At 41.1% G+C, this 22,449-nt stretch overlaps 1 protein-coding gene across 4 annotated transcripts in view; it reads right to left on the bottom strand.

The window, feature by feature from the left end:
* PIK3CA (phosphatidylinositol-4,5-bisphosphate 3-kinase catalytic subunit alpha) overlaps positions 1–14,908 on the bottom strand; it is an 86,601-nt gene extending 71,693 nt beyond the window's left edge. For 2 of the 4 annotated variants that reach the window (XM_078147485.1, XM_020980681.2), the window contains exon 1: positions 14,789–14,908. The gene's annotated coding sequence lies outside the window, so the exon portion shown is untranslated. Of the gene's footprint in view, positions 1–9,674; positions 9,773–14,068; positions 14,205–14,788 lie in introns of those variants that run through there. The other 2 variants (XM_078147486.1, XM_078147488.1) reach the window with 2 other exon arrangements.
* Between the last annotated feature and the right edge of the window lie 7,541 nt (positions 14,909–22,449).

The raw sequence follows: 22,449 nt of genomic DNA, 5'->3' as shown, positions 1-22,449 counted from the left end.
TCTCCCAAACACTACAGCCACATTTAGCTGTGGATCCCAAAAGTTACATATAAATTCTTCTTATTGGAATTCTTGATTTTAGTTCATAATCATTTCAAATTATTCAAGTAATTGCCTCTGTGAAATCTGAATCAGCTATACCCTGAAAACACAGAATATGTAAGAATTTGTGCTTTTTGTTAGCTTAGGAAACTCCATTCACTGGCAGAAAATTCACCAACAGACACCAAAAACTGTTCTGAGGAGCGAGATAAATACTAGGAAATTGAGGCTCATAGGAGTAAGTGACAGCCCAGGGGCATACAGCTAAAAAATCTCAGAGGTAGGGCTTGAACAGAGATCTTTTTTACTCCAACTCTATCAATATTGCTTCTTTCTGTAGTAAAAGCATGTTAAAATTATTTAGAACTACAACTATTTACAAGAAGTATCTGACTTTTTTTGATGGCCAACAAAAATAATTAAGTATTTTATAGTTAAGCCAAGTATCTTATCATGTTCTTTCTGTATTATATATTTCTTTCTTTCTTTCTTTCTTTTTTCCTATTACATACTTTATTTATTTATTTATTTATTTGCTTATTTATAGGCAATTGAGGTTAAATAATTTGCCCAGGATCACAGAGTTAGTGTCAAATGTTTGGCCTGAGGCCACATTTGAACTCAGGTCCTCCTGACTTCAGGGCTGGTGTTCTATCCACTGCGCCACCTAGGTTCCCCTTGTATTATATATTTCTTTAGAATAATAGTGTTTGTGCCTTTCTTATGAGGAGTTTTAAGCAAATGTGGAATATCTGAATTACATAACTTTATGTTGGTTGGCAATAATTTCTATCTTATTAATGAAGAGAGACAGATGTAGTTCAATTCAAAAGGGATATGTCGGCAACTGAGCCAGAAAACGAAGTTATTCTAACTTCTATACTAGTTGTATAAACTCTAAAAGCCCTCTGAGCATTCAGTGTTATTCTTGTCAGTGCTCTTCAGTAAATCACAGGCATGGACTTAGAATCACAAAGCTCTGGATTCAAATTTCACTTATGTTACTTACTAGCTATGTGCCCATAAAGAAAATCTCACAGCATCTCCAAGCCTCAGTTATCTCATCTGTAAAGTGGGGATAACAATCCACATAGTATCTGCCTCACAAGATTGCTGTCAATCTCAACAGAGAGAGAGAGAGAAAATGTGCGTGCGTGTATGTATGTGTCTGTATATATGTATATATATAATTTTTTCCACATACATATGTAAATATATCTACACATACCACACACACATGTATATACTCTTAGAAATTTATGTCAGTTATAATAGTAAAACTAATAATAATTATAGAAGCATCAACCAATGCAAAAGAAGACTTCTGATTAGAAAATAAAATAACAACTTGGTGAGGTCAAAACCAGAAAGGTCCTATTTGCATACACCAAAATATTTATAGCAGCACTCTTTGTGGTAGCAAAGAACTAGCATTTATATAGGGGAATGGCTAAACAAATTGTGATAAACTAATGTAATGGAATATTATTGTACTATAAGACAAGATGAATATGAAGAATTCAGAAAAGTTAGGGAGAACTGATACAGTGTGAAGTAAATTGACACAGGAAAATAGTACATATGATGTAGTCCTTAGATATTACGTGCAACAATGTAAATAGAAAGAACAAAACCTGAACAAAACAGAACACTACATAATCATAACAACCAGTGTGAAAATGCACTGCCCTCCCATTTTTGTGGAGGCAGAGGGCTATGAGTGTAGAATATTGTATAAACTGTCAGGGACAGGTGGTTAATTTTGCTGAAATGCTTCCCCCCATCTCTTTTTTTTTTTTTTGCGTGAAAAGGGATGCCTTAGTGGTAGAGGAAGGGAGAGGGATATATCTTGAAATTAAAGTGATTTTTAAAAAGTATTAATAAAAATAAGATTTTTAAAAAGTATCTAGGAGGTACCAAGGTAACACTCTAGCTATTCACTTGGTCTTTCTTTCCTGATTAAAGCCTAGAAAACTCTGTTTCTGATCATATACAGAATCAATAACATCTTTCTCGTCTTTTGGAAAGCTAGGTGGGACCCTAAATAATGTGAGACATGAAGCCAAGAAGACCTGAATTCAAGTCCTACTTCAGGCACTTTCTAGCTATGTCACTTAATGTCTCTGCCTCATTTTCCTCATCTGTAAAATGAGAATAATAAAAGCACCTAACTCACAGAATTGTTGTGAGGATCACATAAGATAATATATGTAAAGTGCTTTGAAAACCTTAAAATGTTATATTAATGCTATTCTTACTATTTTATTACTTGTGGGTATATTATTGTTTGCAACATGCTACAGTCTTACACTTACCATGCTTTTAAAAGCATATCAGTACACAGTTAAAGCTACCACATGAAATAATTACATTAAAACGTGCATAGGAAGACAGCTCTGAGCAAATATTTTCACCAGTTCCAAAAATTAGGTATAGTATGATTTACATGCAGAGAAAGGACAGATGCCATTAAGATAAAAACAAAATGGAAAATAAGGAATTTCATGAATCTATAGACTGGGGCTACACTTAATTATTACACTTAATTATTGCATTTATGAAATAAATAAAATAAAAAGTACAAGTAGTTCAGGAAATGAAGCACTCTTTAAAACAGTATATAAAACTAAGGATTCAAATAATGAATTTCCTTAACTGGGACTAAGTGCTTCATATCTCAAAACAAAGGTCCAAAATGAAAAAGGGATACATCTATAATATCTCAACCAAATAATACACATGATTTGAGAAAGCAAAACCAAAGGAGTACAACAGGTAAGTCTGAGGCTGTAGGTAATTAAAATTTCAGACATTCAAACTGGGGATACTCTGGGACTTGTCTGGTGTGTCCTTTCACACCTCACTTTCTTTGGTCAGTCAACAAGCATTTATTAAGCACTTACTATATGCCAGGCAGTGTGCCAAGAACTGAAAATAGAAAGGCAAATTCCATCCCCACCCACAAGAAGCTCACATGTAATGGTGGAGACAACATGCAGATAACTTTGTCTATACAAGATGTAGACATACTGGGTACATCGGAGGTAATTTCAGAGGGAAGGCACATACTTTCTGCCCAAACTTCCTGGTCACTATTATAATACTTTTACAGAAATGTATGTGTGCTTCAAAATATAATTCTCACAGAATTCTTCATTGATCAAAGAATATAGATAATCTTCAATATATTTCAATAGAGTAATACTTTTCTCATTAAAATAAAACTATTGCCAATAATATTACAAAAAATTAAGTTTTCCTGAAGCAATTATCATTGTACAAAAACCACGGCACACTGGCCTAGAGGTAGAATAATATCAACATTTTCCCCCTCATAAAGCCCTGGCACAAGGCTGATATAACACAGATAATTCATCCTTAGTATCTGCCTTTCTTGAGTTGTAGCTATTCTTCAGGTCTAGCCCCTAAATCAGTCTTCTGGTCCAAACTACTGATAGCTAGTGGTCTTCACTTTTTTCTTTTGGTGACTATGTACAGGGTCTTCAAATTAAGAAAAGGGATAAGAACTAGACTTGTTATTTCATTGATATATGGAATTTACATGTGAAAAAACTCCTACCAATGCAAATCAGCACTCTTTTGGCAACATATAGGCTGAGAGAGTTGCCTAGAGTTGTGGTGTCAAATTCAAATACAAACAGGGCCACTAAGTTATATATAAGAATTGCTCTGGGCTGCATATTGACTTAGAAAACTACATACTGACATCATCTATATTGTATTGTATTTTTATTTATTTTGTTAAGTATCTCTCAATTACATTTTAATCTGGCTTCTCTGCATGTGGCCATGTTTGACTCTTTGGGCCTACAGTACTGAGAGGTTAAGGGACTTGCCTAGGGTCACACAGCAGAACCCAGGCTTTTCTGGAACCAAGGCCAGCTCTCCAACTACTACTCTTAGTCTGTCTCTTGCAATAAAGAATCCTCAATTCTGAATTTTTCCATTCTTCTGGTTGACAAATCTGATTTCACTGATTTGGGGGGCCCAGTGAAAGACCCATCTATGTAATCATCTCCCCATTTCTGAATTTACTAATTATTTACTAATTAATAACATTACTAATTTACTCTTGAGGAAGAAAATCAGTAGCGCTGATGCTTTGAAATTTGCTCTGGTAATATGATTTTTGTTCAGTCAGTCAATAAGTATTTGTTAAGTGTCCGACATAAGCCAGGCCCCATGTAAAGCACTGGAGATAAAAGAAAGCCAAAAGACACACCCTGTTCTCAAGGAGCTCACAGTCTAATGGGACAAACAACATGCAAACAACTATGTTCAAACAAGCTAGAAACAGAATAACCTGAAGATAATCAATAGAAAGAAGGACCTGGGATTAAGGGGATCAGGAAGGGCTTCTCATAGAAGATGGGATTTAGTGGGGACTGGAAGGAAGCAAAGGAAGCTAGGAGGTGGAGCTAGGGAAGGAGAGTGGTCTCGGCTGGGGGAACAGCCAGCCATCATGCCTGGGATTTGGAGATGGAGTGTAGTGTGAATTACAGCAAGGAGGCCAGTGTCATTGGACTTCAAGAGTATGTCAGGGGGAGGAAAGTAGAAGACTGGAAAGGTAGGCGGTGTCTAGGCTATCAAGGGTTTTGAATGCCAAACAGAGGATGTTATATTTGATCCTAGAGGTGATAAGGACGGCGCAGGAATTTACTGAATGGGGGGAGGGAGGGGTTGACATGGTTATATCTGTGCTTTAGGAAGATTAATTTGCCAGCTGAGACGAGGATGGTCTGCAATGGGGAAGAGACTCTTGGAGGGGAGACCAGTGAGAAAGCTATGGCAATGGTCCAGGTATGAAGTAATGAAGGCTTGCACCAGGATGGTGGCAATGAGAGAGGAGAGAAGGGGGCATATATAAGAGATATCAGGATGGTAGTAACATCGATAGGACTTCCAACAGATCAAACCTGGGGAGTGATCCTAGCTGACAAGATGGTGGTGCCCTCTGACAGTGATAGGGAAGTTCAGAAGAGGGAAAAGGGTTTGGGGAGAAAGATGAGTTCAATTTTGGATATACTGAGTTTGATCTCTACAGAGTTTGAGATGTCTAATAGGCAACTGGAGATGCAAGTCCAGGAATCAAGGGGGCTGGAAAAGTAGATCTGGGAATCATTAGCATAGAGACGGTAATTGAAACCATGGAAGCTGATGAGATTACTAAATGAGATAGTATAGAGAGAGAAGAGAAGAGGGTCCAGGACAGAGCTCAGGGTGAGCAGGTGGATAATCCAACTTTAGCAGGTTCGACCTGGATGGTAATTCAGCAAAGGAGACTCTGAAGGAGTAATCAGACAGGAAGAGACCTAGGATTTAGTAGTCACAGAAACTTAAAGAGATGAGGATATCAAGGAAAAAAGGTGACTGATGGTGTTAAAGGCTGAAGAGAGCTCAAGAACAACAAGTGTTGAGAAAAAGCCACTGAATTTGGCAAATAAGAGATGTAACTTTGGAGAGAGCAGTTTCAGTTGAATGATGAGGTTGACAGACTGTAGAGAGTTAAAAAGGGAATGAGAGGAAAGGAATCGGAGGCACTGATTATTAGTGGCCTTCTTCAGGAGTTTAGTCACAAAAAGGAGAAGAAATTTGAGATGATAACTAGTAGGGATGAATCAAGTGAGGGTTTTTTGAGAATAGATGACCAAATGTTTGGACTTGTTTGTAAATAGTAGAGAAGCAGACAGTGACAAGGAGAAATGGAAGATAATCAAGGGTGGGGATGACAGAGGGAACAATCTGCTGAGAACACAGGATGGAATGGGATCACTTACATATGCAGAAGGTGAATGGTGCCATGGTAAGGAGAAGGGCTATCTCACTATACCAGATGGAGTGGAGTACAAAGTGGCAGAAGACTTCTGAGTGATGGGAAATGAGGAGGGGAGAAAAGGGAACTCTTGGTAAATGGCTTTTTGTTTTTTAGTAAAACATGAGGTAAGGTTCTCAGTCTAAAGGATGGGGAAGGGAGAACCATGGGAGGTTTGAAGAGGGATGAAAAGGTTTAGAAGGGTCATCAATATGGGAGACGTTGTGAGGTGAGACTACAGAAAGAATAACTTTTTCACTTACTTCTATTAGCAGAGCTCCTCCTCTGTCTGGACTCATTCCCCAACGGTTAGCAAAGTCTCATTCCTTGTTATTCTCACTCTCAACAAACCTGTGATTTCAGAGTTTCCTTCTAAACCCCTGTTGTACACTCTTCTCTATGAAAAACATTACTACTTCAATGACTAATTCCATATCTGTATACCCCTTCCTTTGTGCCTTCTGGAACTCCCACTCTATAATTAAGAAATTTTCCCTCATCTTGGACCTCTTCCTCTCAAGCTCTTTCCATTTTTTGGCCTTCACTGAGATAGTGAAGATAGTTTGGCTCCTCCCTGATGATATTTCATTCCAGATCTAGCACTTCTTTCTAGCCCTGGACAATTGGTCACACCTTCTCTCATATTTCCAAGTCAGTCGCCCTGGTGGTGGTCAGAATTTTCCTTGAACTCCACTACCACCATCACTCTTGCAACTTTTCCTACTTGAAGGCTCATGCTATCCAAATTTATCACTCCATCATGCCTATTATCTACCATTCCTTAAGGTACTTTCACTTTTTTTTTTCAATGAGGTCAGTACCTGGTTCGCAGCACCCCCTCCATTCCAATACCTGTGCTCATGCCAACAGACTTCAGCATGTATATGGCTTTTACCTCCCTGTTCTTCTTTCTGTTCTACTTCCATGGCCTCCTCATCCTTCTACCTCCTTATGTCAACTACACAGAGATGTGAATGTTCTTGGTATTGCCAACTACCACAAATGCATCACTGACATGCCCAAGAACTGAGAAATTCCTTTACCCTTTCACTACCTTCAAGCACGCCATCTTGTCTTCCCAATGGTTTACTCTTACAAAATCTGTTCTTATCTGCACTTGTAATCTCTCCACCTCCCAGTATTTTGCCAGGCCATCACCCTGGATCTACCTACATTCACCTCCATGCTCAACCTTCATTCACTCCTTGTAAGCCAGTTAGCACCTATACATTCATCTACTCAATTCCCCTGATCCCTAGTCCTATAACCTCTCAGACTTTACCAAACTCCAACCATCTGCCTCCTCTACTCCTACCAATGCCACTACTTACATGTTGCTGTACAGAGCTGGAGGCAGTAATGAAATCATGCTGACTAAGCTTACTATGAATTTATATGACCAAATTGCATCAGCAGCCTTCCTTTTACCCCTTCATAATTCTCTATCCCACTCTCCAGAGAGCTGTTCTAAACCTCGTCTTCTCTGTTCAAATCTCCAACTGCACCCTCTAACTTTACTCATCCAGCTAAGGCCCTTGCTTCATATTACACTTAAAAAATTAAGGCTTTCTAACAAGTACTCTCTCTTCTTCCATCTTCATCTCATTTCACAACCCCCCACCAGTTCCTCCTTTACTCCAGTCTTTGATGAGGAGGTGTCCCTTCTCCTTTCCAGGGCCAATCACTCTATATGTACTCCTCATCCTAATCTCCTCTCATCTTTCTAGCAGATTAGCTCTGATAATCATTCTCTCTCTTATCTTCAATATCTATGTACTAGTTTCTTCCCAGCTGTCTATAAACACACCCTAAGTCTTCTACTTAAAAATTCTCACTTGATCTGACCATTCCCCTTCCCCCAAGCTATCCTCAAATATCTCTTCTCTCTTATCCTGAAAAATTACTTGAAAAAAAGCTATCTCTACTCTTAGCCTCCATTTCTTCTCCTCTCATTCTTTTCTTAATCTCTTGAAATGTGATTTTTCAAGCCCCTCACTCAAGTAAAACTGTTTTCACTAACATTTCCAATAATCTCCATCTTCATGTTCCTTGACTTCTCTGCAACACTTGACCCCACTAAGGCCCTTCTCCTCTTGGACACTCTCTCCTCTCTGGGCTTTTGTGACACTGCTCTTTCCTGGTTCTCCTCCTACCTGTCTATCTCAGTATCCTCTGGGAGTTCTCATCCATGTAATGCTAACTAACTATAGATGCACCACCCCAGTTCTGTACCAGATCCTCTTTTTTGTCTTGATTCTCTCTTGGTGAAAATATTAACTTCACTATGCAGATGACTACCAGATTTATATATCCAGGCCTGGTCTCCCTCCTGAGTTCTACTCTTGTATTACTAAATGCCCATTATGCGTTTCTAACTTGATGAGATATAGGCATGTCTAAACAGAACTCTATCTTCTCCCCACAAAGCCCAACCCTCTTCTAATCTTCCCTTTTACTGTTGAGGGCACCACCACCATTCTAGTCACCAAGGTTCACAATTTTGATGTCATCCTCAGCTCTTCACTCATAGTTAGTCCGTATATCCAGTCACTGACCAAAACTTCTTGTTTCTATCTCCATACCACTTATGAGATGACAACAGAACTACTATCCTAGTTCAGGCCTTTTCACCTCTTACCAGGACCAAATAAGAGCTCACTTAAAAAGCTTACTACTGTTTTGTAGTAGAAAAGGCATTGGATTTGGTGTCAGGAAGACATGGGTTCAAATTCTGCCACAGCCACTTCTGAGCCATGTGACTTTCAGCAAGCCATTTTACTTCTCTACACCTCCCTGCAAAAGGAGGGGTTTGTATTCAATGCCTTCTGAAGGTCCTCTAGCATTTCCCCAGTTGGAGCCTTCCCCCTTCGATCTTCCAAACCTACATTGTGCTGCCTCTCCTAGAAAACAGGCCCAGCCATACTAACCCTTTGCTCTCCATATTGCCTACAGAAAGGCTCTAATATATACTCCTTTGACAATGAAATGTCTTCCCAACCTGGCCTCTTCTCACATTTCCAGTCTCCTTATACTTTACTCTAGTCCTTGCAGTCTGTGATCTAATCATTCTGACATAGGACACTCCAATCTCCTGTCTCCCATAAACCAATTGCACTCCAGCCATACCTCTGCCTCTTAGAATCCCTCTTTTCCTTCAAGTTCAAGTGCTATCTTCTTCAGGAAGGAAGCCTTTCCTGGTCTCCCTAGCTCCTACTGACCCCCTCACCAACCTACATCATAGTCATTTTGTATATAGTCTATATGTACTTCTAGGTATACCTAGCTTCTTGAGGTCAGAGAACTTTTTATTTTTATTTTTAGCACTTAACCCAGCACTTGGTACCTAGTAAGCACTTAATATATGTTTGCCGATTGATTGTAGGGGGAAAAGGGGAAACAGATCTTATTTCTAAAATTTTAACTTCTGACTGAAGTTCACATGAGCAGCAATGGCCAGAGTGACTCTCTTTTGTGAAATGAATAAATCATTCTAGTAACTCTAATCCATAATACAATCAACATTTATGAACAATTTCTCACTAGAAGTATAAAAAGAGATGACCTTTGCCAAGTCCACTTTTTCTGGTCTCAGTGACCTCATCTCAGAAGTAAAGGACTTGGATTAGATGATGGGTCTGAATCCTTTCCCACACTCCCATTCAAAGGCAAAAAGAATGGTCAGAAAGCTACTACAATGAGGTGAAATGAAGAGGCCCTTGAATCAGGGGGATCTTGATGGAAGTAGAAAGGAGGGAACAGAGGCAGCTGCTACTGCAAAAGAGAACTCCTCTTGACACACCTGGAAATGATTCTTTTTTCAGTTGTTTTCACTCATGTCATATATTTTTTTCAGTTGTTTTCACTCATGTCTGACTCTTAAGTGAGCCGCATTTGGGGTTTTCCTGGAAGAGATATTGGATTGGTTTGCCATTCTCTTCTCTTGCTTCTTTTACAGATGAGGAAACTAAGGCAAACAGAGTTAAGTGATTTGCCAAGGATCACATAGTTAGTAAGTGTCTGAGGCCAAATTTGAACTTAGGAAGAGGAGCCTCTCTGACTCCAGGTCTGGCATTCTATCCATTGCGCTTGCTGATGACACCTTTAACAACACTTAACAACCCAAGTTATCCTACCACACATAGAAATTTATTTACAGAAACAATAGGGAAAAGATCCTTGAGATGTTACTCTAGAGCAAGCAAAATAAGACCTGCACTGATATTCTCCCTCTGCCATTCAATAGCTGAATGATCCTGAGTAGATCAGTTAATCTCTCTAGGCCAGTTTCCTCAGCTGTAAAATAAGGACTAGACGATTTCAAAATCAACAATCCAATGAAACTGGCCCCTTTCAAATAAAGATAATGAAAACCCTTCAAGATGGCAATAACTTGGGTTTAAATCTTGCCTCAGACACTCACTAGCAAAATGACTCTGGGCAAATCATCACCTCTCTAAGCATCATGTTTTTGTGATAGTGATAATAATAACACCTACTTCAAAGGGTTGTTGAGAGAATCAAAAGAGACAATATATGAAGTGCTTTATAAAACAAAACACTATATAAATATCAGTTGTAATTATTCAAAACATTGTTAAAGTGATACTAATAGGAAATAATCAGTCCTACAAAGTTCAAATGTCTTTAGGAAACTGGGTTTAGGGGGCAGCTGGGTGGCACAGTGGATAGAGCACTGGCCCTAGAGTCAGGAGGACCTGAGTTCAAATGTGACCTCAGACACTTGACACTTACTAGCTGCGTGACCCCGAGCAAGTCACTTAATCCCATTGCCTACAAAAAAAAAATGAAAAAAAGGAAACTGGGTTTTACTATATTCTCTAAGTATTAGATTATAAGTTTGAAGTTGGAACTGAGGACACTTATTGGCAACAGGAGAATCTCATTTTAAAGAAAGAAGGTAAAGTTGCTCTGTCCCTCTGTTTGTTCTACAGCCTTTACTTAAAGGGTCAAGCAAACTGACGGTCTTTCATTCTATTTCCTGAGCCCTTGCTACCTTTCCTAGGCTTTTTACATTTGACTTCCCTCCATGCTCTCTGAGGTTCAGTCAGACTGGTCAAATGCTATTCTGTACACATGATGCTGCATCTCCATTTCTATACCTTTGCACTATGTTTTCCTCCAACCTTGAATATACTTCTATTCTCTGTTCTACTCCTGGAAATACCTCATTTCCTTCAGCTCAAGTGCCATCTTCCACATGAAACCTTCATGATTCCTAGCTGCTAGTGTCATCCCCTCCAAAACAACTTTATGTTCATCTTCATGCATTCTATATTTACTTATATATGTATGTGTTGTCTCTTCCATTAGAATGTAAACTCCTTGAGAGCAGGAACTATTTTACTTTTGCCTTTGTATCCCCAGGACTTAGCACAATGACTGGCACACAGTAGGTGTCCAGGTTCCTAGACTTGGGTAGACATATGTTGAAGCACTTCACAAATTGGATGTATGACTGTGGCCAATTCACCTAGCTTCTTGATGAGCCCAGACGACTCTGACTATAAGCTACAGAATACTTGCTAAGGAGTTTTCTAGACACATGAAATCACAGGTCCAGAACACATTCTATCTCCCCTCCAATCCCCAAGAAAAAAGAAATGAAGGAAGTAGACTAAATGATCTCTAAGATACAACCAGCTCTAAATTCTTTGATATATTTCAAAAAAATAAAACCCAGGTTAAAAAATAAACAACTTTTTATTAAAATAAAAGCTTTCTCATAAGAGTCTGGTATCTTATAGACATCTCAAACTGAAAATGCCCAAATCAGAGCATGCATTCTTCTCTCCCCTCCCTTTTTCTATTTAGTTGTGGGCATCACTAGCCTTCTAGGAGTCAGCCTGGACTCTTCAGCCTCTCTCACCCTACATAGCCAATCAGTTGCCAGGTCTTATTCATTTCCCACCTCTAAACTCTATCTTCTCTCTATTCACATCACCCCCACCCCACCCCCACAGACACAGACACAGACACACACACACACACACACACACCCTTCATCACTCAGTCAGGCAGTTAGGTTGCACCATTTGTTGTTCCCCTTCCATAATACTCCATCTGCTGCCTCCACACCTTTGCTCAGGCTCTTCCTCGTGCCTGGGTTGCTCCTTCCTCATTTCTACCTCTTGGGACCTTTAAGACTCAGTAAAAGAGCCTTCTCTTTCCAGACATCTTTCCCGATTCTCCTACTTCAGGGGCTCTTAAGCAAGGGTTTATTAATTTGTTTGTTATTTTGATAACTGTATTCCAATATAATTGGTTGCCTTCTTAATCCTATATATCGCATCTTATGCATTTAAAAACATCCTGAGAAAGGATTCATGGACTTTGCCAGACTGCCAAAGTGGGTAGTTTATAGCACACAAAAACAGTTAAGAATTCCTGCCCTAGTTGTTACTGGTAACTTCCCTTTCCCTAACCACTGTGGGTTTATTTATTTATAAGAACAGGGACTGGACTTATAATTTAATTGATACATATTTTCTGCAATTTATATTCTTAGCGAGTTGCCTGGAGCACTGAGAAATAAAATTACTTGTCCAGAGTCACACCATGAATTTGTGTCAGAGGTGGGCCTTGCAACCAGATCTGCCTGGCTCTGAGGTCAGCTCTCTCTCTATACACTAAGCCTTGTATACCCCCTCTATTTACCTACTTGTGAACCTGTTGTAGCCTCCTAGCAGAATATGGACTTCTTCAGGGCATGGCCTGTCTTTTCTTTTTGGATCCTCAATGACTAGCACATTCATGACACATTGGAGACACTTAATAAATGCTTCTTGACTGACACATCTTCAAACCCCTGGTTTTCTTCATGACCTAGCTCAAATTTTACAGGCCTTCCCTTCAGCGGTTAGTACTATCTCCCTCCCCTCCCCCCTTACCTTCCATGTATATATTCTATACATGCTTATTTAGGTAGATGTTATCTCCCCATTAGAATGTAAGCTCTCTGGTTTTGCTTTTTTTACTTTGTTTTCCCAAGGCTTAAGACAGTCCTTGTTATTGTTCAGTTGTGATCCCATTTGGGGTTTTCTTGGCAAAGATACTGGAGTGGTTTGCCATTTCCTTCCCCAGCTCATTTTACAAACAAGGAAACTGAGGCAAACAGGATTAAATGTCCAGGGTCACATAGTTAGTGTCTGAGGTCAGATTTGAACTCAGGAAGATGAGTCTTTCTGATTCTAGGTCCAACACTCTATCTACCTCTCCACCTAGCTGCCCCAAGACAGTCCATGGTACACAGTAAATACTTAATGAATGTTTGTTGATTGACTAATATATACTGCCTACACACATATTGTATATTTGTATATATGTATGTATGAATATATGTATACACATACATTAAGTACACCATCAATCTAAAATCTCCCTTAAAACGCTCCACTTTATCAAAAACTTCCAAAATTTCAACATACAATATGAACTATTTTAGTCTTAGTTTCTGGCACTGTCTTGCATATAGTAGACTCTTACTAAATGCTTGTTAACTCAACTGAATTCCTAGTTGGATCAGTAGTCACTCTAACAAATATACAACAGCTTTTGGTTTCTTATTTAAGGTAGTAATTATCTGTATTTCTTTAAATCTTTACACCCATGGCAAGGAAACTACCAAATAAATAAAACACCTCATGGCACTTTCCAAGCAATAAAAGTGGTCTACTATCATTCCTACCTGCTTCAAATGGAGCAACGGGCATGCGTTACACTGAATCAACAATCACATCACCCCCCTGTTTCTTTTTCATAGAACCTATAGTATTCCAACCATCACCCTTCATACTGATTTCCTGCATGTACAAAAAAAAATTGCTGGAAAGAGGAAGCTTCAGCTGAAAGAATTAATCACTGCAGTTTATATATATATATATATACATATATATACACACATATATATATATATATGTGTGTATATACATACATGTATGTTTAAAAAATGACCAGGGAACTTTAAAAAGCATCCTCAAACATCCAACCCACCCCACCTCACCCCACCCCTTTTTACCGGAACTACACAAAACAGTTCCAAATTCTTGAAACCAATGAGAACAGAATTGCTTTCACAAGCCTGGAAACCTTAGTACCTACCTCTATCATTAAGTACCAGTGTCATCCTAAGACAATCCCTTGGCTACGATCAAATCACATTTACTAAATGCTTACCCTTTACTTAGGCCAGCACAGGGCAGACTTAACCTTCCTTTGCCTCGGTCACTTTGGAGCTACACTATGACACAGGCATGATAAGTATCCAAACACATGCCGAACAACACAATGTTTCTCTGAGTTTCTCTGAGCAGAAAGATGATTTACTGTTTTGGGTAAAGAAAAGAAAGCTCCGGGAGAGTGAAGACGAGATAGTTTTCCCATTACCAGCTTGCTGGGCAATCTGACTGCCCCCTCCAAGCGCACCCCTCCCACACACACACCCCGTGAGAAAATGACACAGCACTGAGGGAGTGGGGAGGCTGAGGACCCTCCAGCAACCCGGCCCCGGGGAGAGGAATGGACTCGCTCCCCCTCAACCGGGGTCCCAAACAACCCCCCAGCCCCGCGGCCAGGCCTGGGTGGGTGGGTGTAAGGGGCACACACAGCAGGGAGTGCTGGGAGGAAAGGAGAGCAGAAGAGAAGGGAGGGAAAAACAAGGGAAAGGGAAGGGAGAGGAGGGGAGGAAGAAGGGGGGGAGAGGGAAGGGAGACGAAAACAAGGAGGAGAGGGGAGAGCAGGGGGAGGGGATGGGGGAGAAGGGAGGACCCCGGGGAGGGGGCGGCCCCGCAGACACTCCCCCCACCCCAGGCCCTGTCACCCGCTGCGCTCCTCTTCAGGCTCGCGGGGCTCCGGCCCCAGCCCAGCCCGTCCCGTTCTGCAGCCCTCATTACTCACGCTCCGCTCGGGCTCGGGCTGCTCCAGGCTCGGCGGCTCCGCCCGCCCGCCCGCATCGGGCCCGGCTCCCGAGGCCCGCTGGCTGCCCCGCGCCCCGGCCCCGGCCCGGCCCGCTCGGCTCCCCGCTCCGCTCCGGGCGCGCCTCTCCCTCGCGCCCGCGTCTCTCTCGCGGCGCCCCCGCCCCGGCTTCTCCCTCGGCCTCCGGCTCCCCCCCCCACCCCGCTTTTTTTTCCCTTTTGTCTCCAGAATAAACTTTATTGGTCTCTTTTTCCGCTCACATCATGTAAACAAACAACGAGCTCCTCGCCCCCGCCCCCCGCGGGCTCCGGGAGGGGAAGAGCGAGCGGGCCAGCAGCCTCCCAGGGGCTGAGCCTGCCATGCCCCGGAAGCATAGGCCCAGCGGGGCGGAAGTGAAGCCGAGGCGCCGGGCGCGGGGAATGGGGGGGTGGGGGTGGCGGAGAGGGAAGAGAAGGGGCGCGAGGAGGGAGCCGGAGAGGAGAGGAGGGAGCGTCAGTGTCTCACTGCGCCTGCGCGCGCGCTTCCACTCCCCTCCCCTTCCTTGTCCTCGGTCGTCTCTGTCTCTTTCTCTCTGTATGTTTGTGTGTCCCTCTCTGGCTGTTTTTCTCTCTGTCTCTCTGCCTTTTTTGTGTCTCTGTTTCTGTCTCTGTGTCTCTATCTCCCCCTCTCTCTCTGTCTTTCTGCTTTTCTGTCCCCGTCTGTCTCTCTCACACTCTTTGCCTCTCATCCTCTCTGTCTCGCTCTCTGTTTCCCCCATCTCCTCTGCTTCTCTCTGTCTGTCTTTGCTCGCTCTCTCGCTCTCTCGCTCTCTCTCTCTCTCTCTCTCTCTCTCTCTCTCTCTCTCTCTCTCTCTGCCTCTTTCTTCGCCTCTCAGTCCCTTTCTGTCTCTGTTTCGCTCCCTGTTTTTCTCTTTATGTGTCTCTCTTTCATTCTCTCCTCTTCTCTCACATTCTATGGGTCTTCCACTCTCCCCATTCTCTCTGTCTGTCTGTCCCTCCGCCTCACAGCCTCTATCTCTCTCTTGTCTTTCTCTTTTCTCTCTCTATTCCCTTTCCCCTCATTGAAACCCAACAGACTTTGATCTCCAGCTGCATAGCTCTGTGCGTTGAGGGAAACAAAGTTTATATCAAACTTGGCTTCTAGCCACCTTGAGTTCACTGTCTGGGAAAGGGTACGATCCTCAACAAAGACATTGTAGCACTCAGTGACCTTGATCGGGGGTTAGAATAGCTCAACAACCCACCAACCCAAAGCCCAAATGTCACGGGAAGTTTGGGAGAGTGAGATTTGTGTAAGAGGAGTGTGCAGGGGTATAGGTGGTGATGTATGTGGCTGGGTTCACTTACAGTTTTAGGGTGTCTTTGTAAAAGGTGGTGGAGTTTATTGCATCCAGGTGAATCTCATTTTTGTAGATAGCGCAATGGATAGCTTATTGGACTTGGGTGTCAGGAAAACCGAGTTCAAATCCTGCTTCAGATACTTACTAGCTATATGACTCCAGGCAAGTCACTTAATCTCTGTTTTAGTCAGTTTCCTTAATGGTAAAATGTATATAATAATAGCATCTATTTCTTAGGGTTGTTGTGAGGATAGAATGAGATATTTGTAAAGGGGCTTCACAAACATCAAAACCCTATATAAATGCTAACTGTTATTGTTTGTATTCATAGGATTTAGCACAGATCCTAGCAACGGTAGTACGCACTTAGTAAATACTTGCTGATCGAGTAAACTCTGGGTGAGCTCTATGACTCAGATTTACCATCTATACTAACCAGAACCTGCTGTGTGCCTTAGATTTTTAAAAACCAGTTTTGTCTAAGATGCAGTCCTGCCTAAAGTTAGGAGGCTCAATAAACTAACCTTTACACATCCTTTCCATTTTTGTTGGGTGGAAGAATTTGCTTCTCCCCTCTGCCCCATTCTTTACTAGACACTATGGAGAAATCACTTTACTACAGCTCAGTGTCATAGAAAGAACACTCAACCTCGAGCCAAAGGACCTGGACTCGAATCTACCCTTTGCTACTTTTCTACATCTACGTAAGTTTGAACAAGTCAGTTAAGTTTTCCAAGGCATCTGTTTCCTGCTCTGTCAAATGAGAAGGCTGATACTTACAGCTCTAAATCTAAGATGGGAAGCAGCAAAAGGTGGAAGAAATACTGATTCTGGAGTCAGACATCCTGGGTTCAAATACTGCCTATGATTTTACCTGTGAGACTTTGGGCAAACTATTTAGCTATTCTGGTCCTCAGTTTCCTCATATGTAACATGAGGAGAAGCTGATGTGTATGGACCAAATGACTTCAGAGGTACTTTCCAGCTCTACATCTATGATCTAATCATCTCATCAAAAAAAATTTATTTTTTTTCTAAGCTTCTGGGCTGTCCAGATTAGGAATCAAGCAAGACCTGAAGTCTCATCCTGACTCTTCTACCAGAGTCCACTACTGTAACCTTACCTGGGCCTGTTTCTTCATCTGTGGAAAATGAAGAGAGTGGACTAGATGACCACTAAGGTCCCATCTGCTCTATATTTGTGATCCTATGATATATTTAGGTGCTTTGCAAACCTCAAAGCATTATATAAACTTGGGCTTTATTACCTCTCCAGGCTTCAGTTTCCTCATCTGTAAAACGTAGATCATCTCTAATGTTTTCCTTTAGCCATTCACTTGAGAGAGCACATGAGCCTATTTGTTAGCTAAAGATTAAATTCGGGACTTTGGCTGTAGATAGTGAAGGTTTGTCTTTTAGTACCACAAGGTGATATGGGATGGCTCCTGTTTTAAGTGTCGCCAAATGGATGGACGGGATTTTACCAGCTTCCTTGGTTATTGTGAAGGGAAGCCTAGACGCTAGGGTTTACTCCCCCTAGTGGCCTTTTTTTTTAAACTTGTAGGATGTACTCCTGTAACAGTGAGCCAAGGAACCACATCCTTAAGTATTGCACCTCATAAATTTGTAGGCCTTTAGAACTGAAAAGGACTTCATAAGTCATCTAGTCCAGCAGCATGATTGTAGTGGAGAATCAGAAGCCCTGGCTCTGAACTCCAGATTTTGCTTATGACTAGGGTGTCCTTGGGCAAATCACATAAACTCTTTGGATTCATTTGCAAGATTAACTGCATGAACTAGGATTTCCAAGATGTCCCATAAAGTTCTAATTCCTGTGAATTAAACTTCCAACACAGCATAGGGATCTCTTTTTTTTCATCCCTGACAGCCTTTGCTTGAATACCTGTTTCATATATAAAATGATAATTCCACATGTATGTATGATATGGTTGCAACTTTGCTGATAATGGACCTACCCCTTCTTGATTGATTTCCCTGCCCTCCATGCTTTTCATCCCTTTTTCTTTATCTTCAGTCATCCTAATCCAACTCTTCCTTGTTCAGCAACTAACCATAATTTTACTTCTTGCTGGGGAAACTGTTTTTAGATCAATCCCAGTTAGAAGTGATTACCTAGTCCAACCCAAAGCAGAAATCTCTTCTACATAATAGCTGATAACTTTAATGTTGTTTTAAGGCTTTACATATGTTGGATTCCCTCCTCCTACCCCCCATCACTGCCTTGTTATGGTGGAAGGGCTCAATGAAACTATGAGCTATGCCAGGTGGGGTTACCTAAGATGGATATGTGATAGCGCAGAGTTCTGACAAAAGGTAATCCACTGCAGAAGGAAATGGCAAACCCATCCAGTATCTCTGCCAGGAAAGCCCTATGGACAGTACTAACATGGAACAACTTATTGGTTTAAGATTGGAAAATCTTAAAGGCTGCATGTTGTTATGTTCTTTAATTTCAATGCAGAGTACATCATGCTAAATGCCAGGCTAGATGAATCAAGAACCAGAATTAAGGTTATTGGGAGAAATATCAATAATCTCAGATATGTAGATGATACCACTCTGATGGCAGAAAGTGAGGAGGAATGAAGAAGCCTTTTGATGAAGGTGAGAGTATAAAAGCTGGCTTGAAGCTTAACATTAAAAAAAACCCCAATAACAAACTAGTCTTGGCAACTGGTCCCATCACTTCCTGGCAAATAGAGGAAGAAGAAATGGAACCAGTGTCAGATTTTATATTCTTGGGCTTAAAGATCACTGCAGACAGCAAATTCAGCAATGAAATGAAAAGATGATTGCTTCTTGGAAGGAAAGCTACGGAAATCTGGACAGCATACTAAAAAGCAGAGATATCACCTCACTGACAAGTTCCATATAGTCAAAGCTATGATTTTTCCAAGAGTAATATACGGCTATGAGAGTTGGACTATAAGGAAAACTGAGCACCACAGAGTCAAGGATTTTGAACTGTGTTACTGAGAAGACTTTTGAGAGTCCCTTGTAAAGCAAGGAGTTCAAATCAGTCAATACTTAAAGAAATTAATTCAGACTATTCACTAGCAGGTCACATACTGACAATGAAGTTTAAATATTTTGGCCACATAATGAGAAGATGGGACTCATTGGAAAAGACCCTGATATTGAGAAAGACTGAAGGCAAAAGGAAAAGGGATCAGCAGAGGATAGGATGGATAGATGGTATCATAGAAACAACAAACATGAACTTGGACAGACTTTGAGAGATAGTGGAGGGTAGAAGGGCCTGGTATGCTGTGGTCCATGGGGTCACTAAGAGTCAGACACCATTGAATGACTGAACAACAGCAACTACATTGGATCCTTACAACAAACCTGGAAAATAGGTAGGATGGCTGAAGAAACTGAGGATCAGAGAAGTTAAGGCCCTAGTAAGGCCCTGGATGATAAATATCTGAGCAGGATTTGAACTTAGACCTTTTCATAGGGTAGAGCTGAAAGGGACCTAATGAAAAATCTAGTCTAACTCATCTCAGTTGAAAAAAAAAAAGAGGCCCAAGATTAAATTGGGGCAGCTAGGGGGTAGAGTACAGAGTGCTAGACTTGGATTCAGGAAGATCTGAGTTGAAATGAGACCTCAGATACTTACCAGCTGTATTACCCTAGGCAAGTCACTTAACTTCTCTTCACTTCAGTTTCCTCATCAGTAAAATGGGGGCAGTAATGGCACCTACCCCCCCCTTGTTATAAGGATCACATGAGATAAAATGCATAAAGCCCTACACAGACCTTAAGACATTATATAAATGGAAGCTATTATTAAATGACTTGCCCAAGATCGAACAAATAATAAGTATCAGAGTCAGGATTATCAGATAAGTCTCTGGCCCCAGAGTCAATGCTTGTTCCTCTATATTACACTTAACTCTATCACTTTCTACTCACTTTCTAGTCCTGCTTTCTTCAGTAGACCATTCTGCTTCTCTGCAGCATTTCTATTTCCTTCAACTAAATCCTTGCATTCTGTGATTTCCAACTCCTTCAGTGGCCTGGTCATTTTCTGAATTGGTTCTAGCTTATGAATATCCTTGTGAAAACATGACAACCTGAGATTAACCCAATGCACCCTGTGTGGTCTAACTGGGGCAAAGTACAGAGAATTATAACCCCCTTGTTTAGGATACTATATTTCTATTCAGGAGCCTAAGATAATATTATGCTTTTTTTAAACCTTTATATAACACTGTTAACTAATGTTGACCTTGCAGTTTACTAAAACAAACAGGTATTTTCTCCTAAGAACTATATTGTCTTGCTTCCTAGCCTCCACCCTGTACTAGTGAATCATTGGCATGGAGGTCTGCCTTAAAGTATGGTGGCATAGGTCACAGAAACCATCCTTGTACCTTTGGCCAGAATTCTACAAACAGACAAATGAGTGTTTTTTTTAAAATTTTGTTCTGTTTTGTTTTCGAGCCTAAGTCTCCTTCTCTTGCCCAGACTGAAACTGCAGCATGGGGTCAGGGATCAGTGCTGATCCCTACAGAAACCTTGACTTGCTCCCTTTATAACCCAGGCTGGTTTGTTCCTCTTAGGCAGTCTGATGACCCTCATTCACCATATTGCTCTCAGACTCAGTGAAGACAGAATTTAGCTTTATTATATAGTTCAAAATTCCTGAGCTCAAGCAATCTGCCAGTCTTAACACATCCAATATCTTATGTATTCTAGGTGTGAATAACCATGCTCAGAGTCAGTTTTTCAAAGACTTCCATGGGAGAATATTTCATAGATTCCCTTACAAACCCATACCAGTTTTTTTTTTAAACAGATCTCAATGTCAGGAAATTTCTTTGCATCCAAGTCCCTCATGCTGCAGTTTAAGGCATTTCCTCTGATTCTCTCTTTACTGGACATAGAAAACAGCTGGTCACCATCTTCTGAATATAAGTGCTCAAAGGATGTTGCAGAATGTAGTGGGCTATGCAGATTTTTGTGCAAAGTTTGCAATAGAGAATTGCCCCTCCAGCTTTCATGATCCCTTCTTCAAAACCAGGACAATTCTGTCACCTGGAAAATGGCAGACATATTTATACAAGAATATTTGAAAGAAACATGTCTAGCAACTCTAGTGCTAGATAGATCAAGAGGAAAGTGCTTATCAAAACCATATCCTCTACCTTTCAATGTTTAATCTCTGTGTGGATGTAACCCTGGGTTCTTAAAGGCAATGCCAATTATGTAAGTGTCCTTTTTTCACACAATGAAGTACAAGGTCTAACTGCTCCTAGCTAGCTAGAAAGGCTTTAAGTACGGGCCCAGAGATGGACCAGCCTAGTTAAATCTCGAGGCTCATCCCCTGGTTTGGTATGGGGGTAACTTTTGATTAATTCTCAGACAGTATGACCTTTGAGGTTCACACTGATAAAATTGTAGCTCCTTGAAGGATTGGAGGAATGCCAATCAGATAAACTTTTTTCTTTGCAGGAATAATTTAATATATCTGCTTGCATTTTCTACAACTAGTATACTGAAAAGACGACTGATTTTGGAGTTAAGGGAATCCTGGGTTCAATCAGTCAGTTAATAAGCGTGTGTTAAGCACCTACCAAGCACTGAGGTTGGGGAATGGGATACAAAAAGAGGCAAAAGATTAGTCAATCCCTGCCCTCAAAGAGCTCACATTCTAATGAGGAAGACAACAAGCAAACAAATGTATATAAACAAGCTATATCCAAGATACAGGAAATGATTAAAAGAAGGAAGGCCTTAGAGTTAAAAGGGATTGGTAAAAGTTTCCTGTGGAAGGTAGGATTTAGTTGGGACTTGAAGGAATCCAGGGAAGCCATGAGGCAGAGATGAGAAATGAAAGCATTCCGGGCATGGGGGATAGCTAGAGAAAATGCTGGGATACCAAGAGGTGGAATGTCTTGCTTATGGAACAGCCAGGAGGTCAGTGTCACTGGATTGAAGACTTCAGAGTGGGTAGTAAGGTATAAGACAGCTGTAAAGGAGGTGGGGGTAGGTGATGGAGGACATTGGATGCTAAAAGGAGGGTTTTGTATTTGATCCTGGAAGGAATAGGGAATCACTGGAGTTTATTACTCAAATCCTACTTCTGAAGCTTACTGCTTGAGTGACCTCCTGGGCCTCAGTTTCTTCAACTCTAAAATGAGGGAATTGAACCAGATAGCTTTATAGGTGCCCCCTAGCTCAAATTGTATATTCCAATGATCCTATGAAAATCAGAATGATGTCAGATTATGTTTTAAGAAGGGGATGGAGTGCCATAAATGGATAGAGTGCTAGA

The sequence above is a fragment of the Phascolarctos cinereus genome, unplaced genomic scaffold, assembly GCF_003287225.1.
Source record: "Phascolarctos cinereus isolate Bilbo 61053 unplaced genomic scaffold, phaCin_HiC Scaffold_7;HRSCAF=346, whole genome shotgun sequence".
NCBI classification, from domain to species: domain Eukaryota; kingdom Metazoa; phylum Chordata; class Mammalia; order Diprotodontia; family Phascolarctidae; genus Phascolarctos; species Phascolarctos cinereus.
The sequence above is the reverse complement of the archived record's forward strand: the minus strand, read 5'-3'. Positions and strand labels throughout refer to the sequence as shown.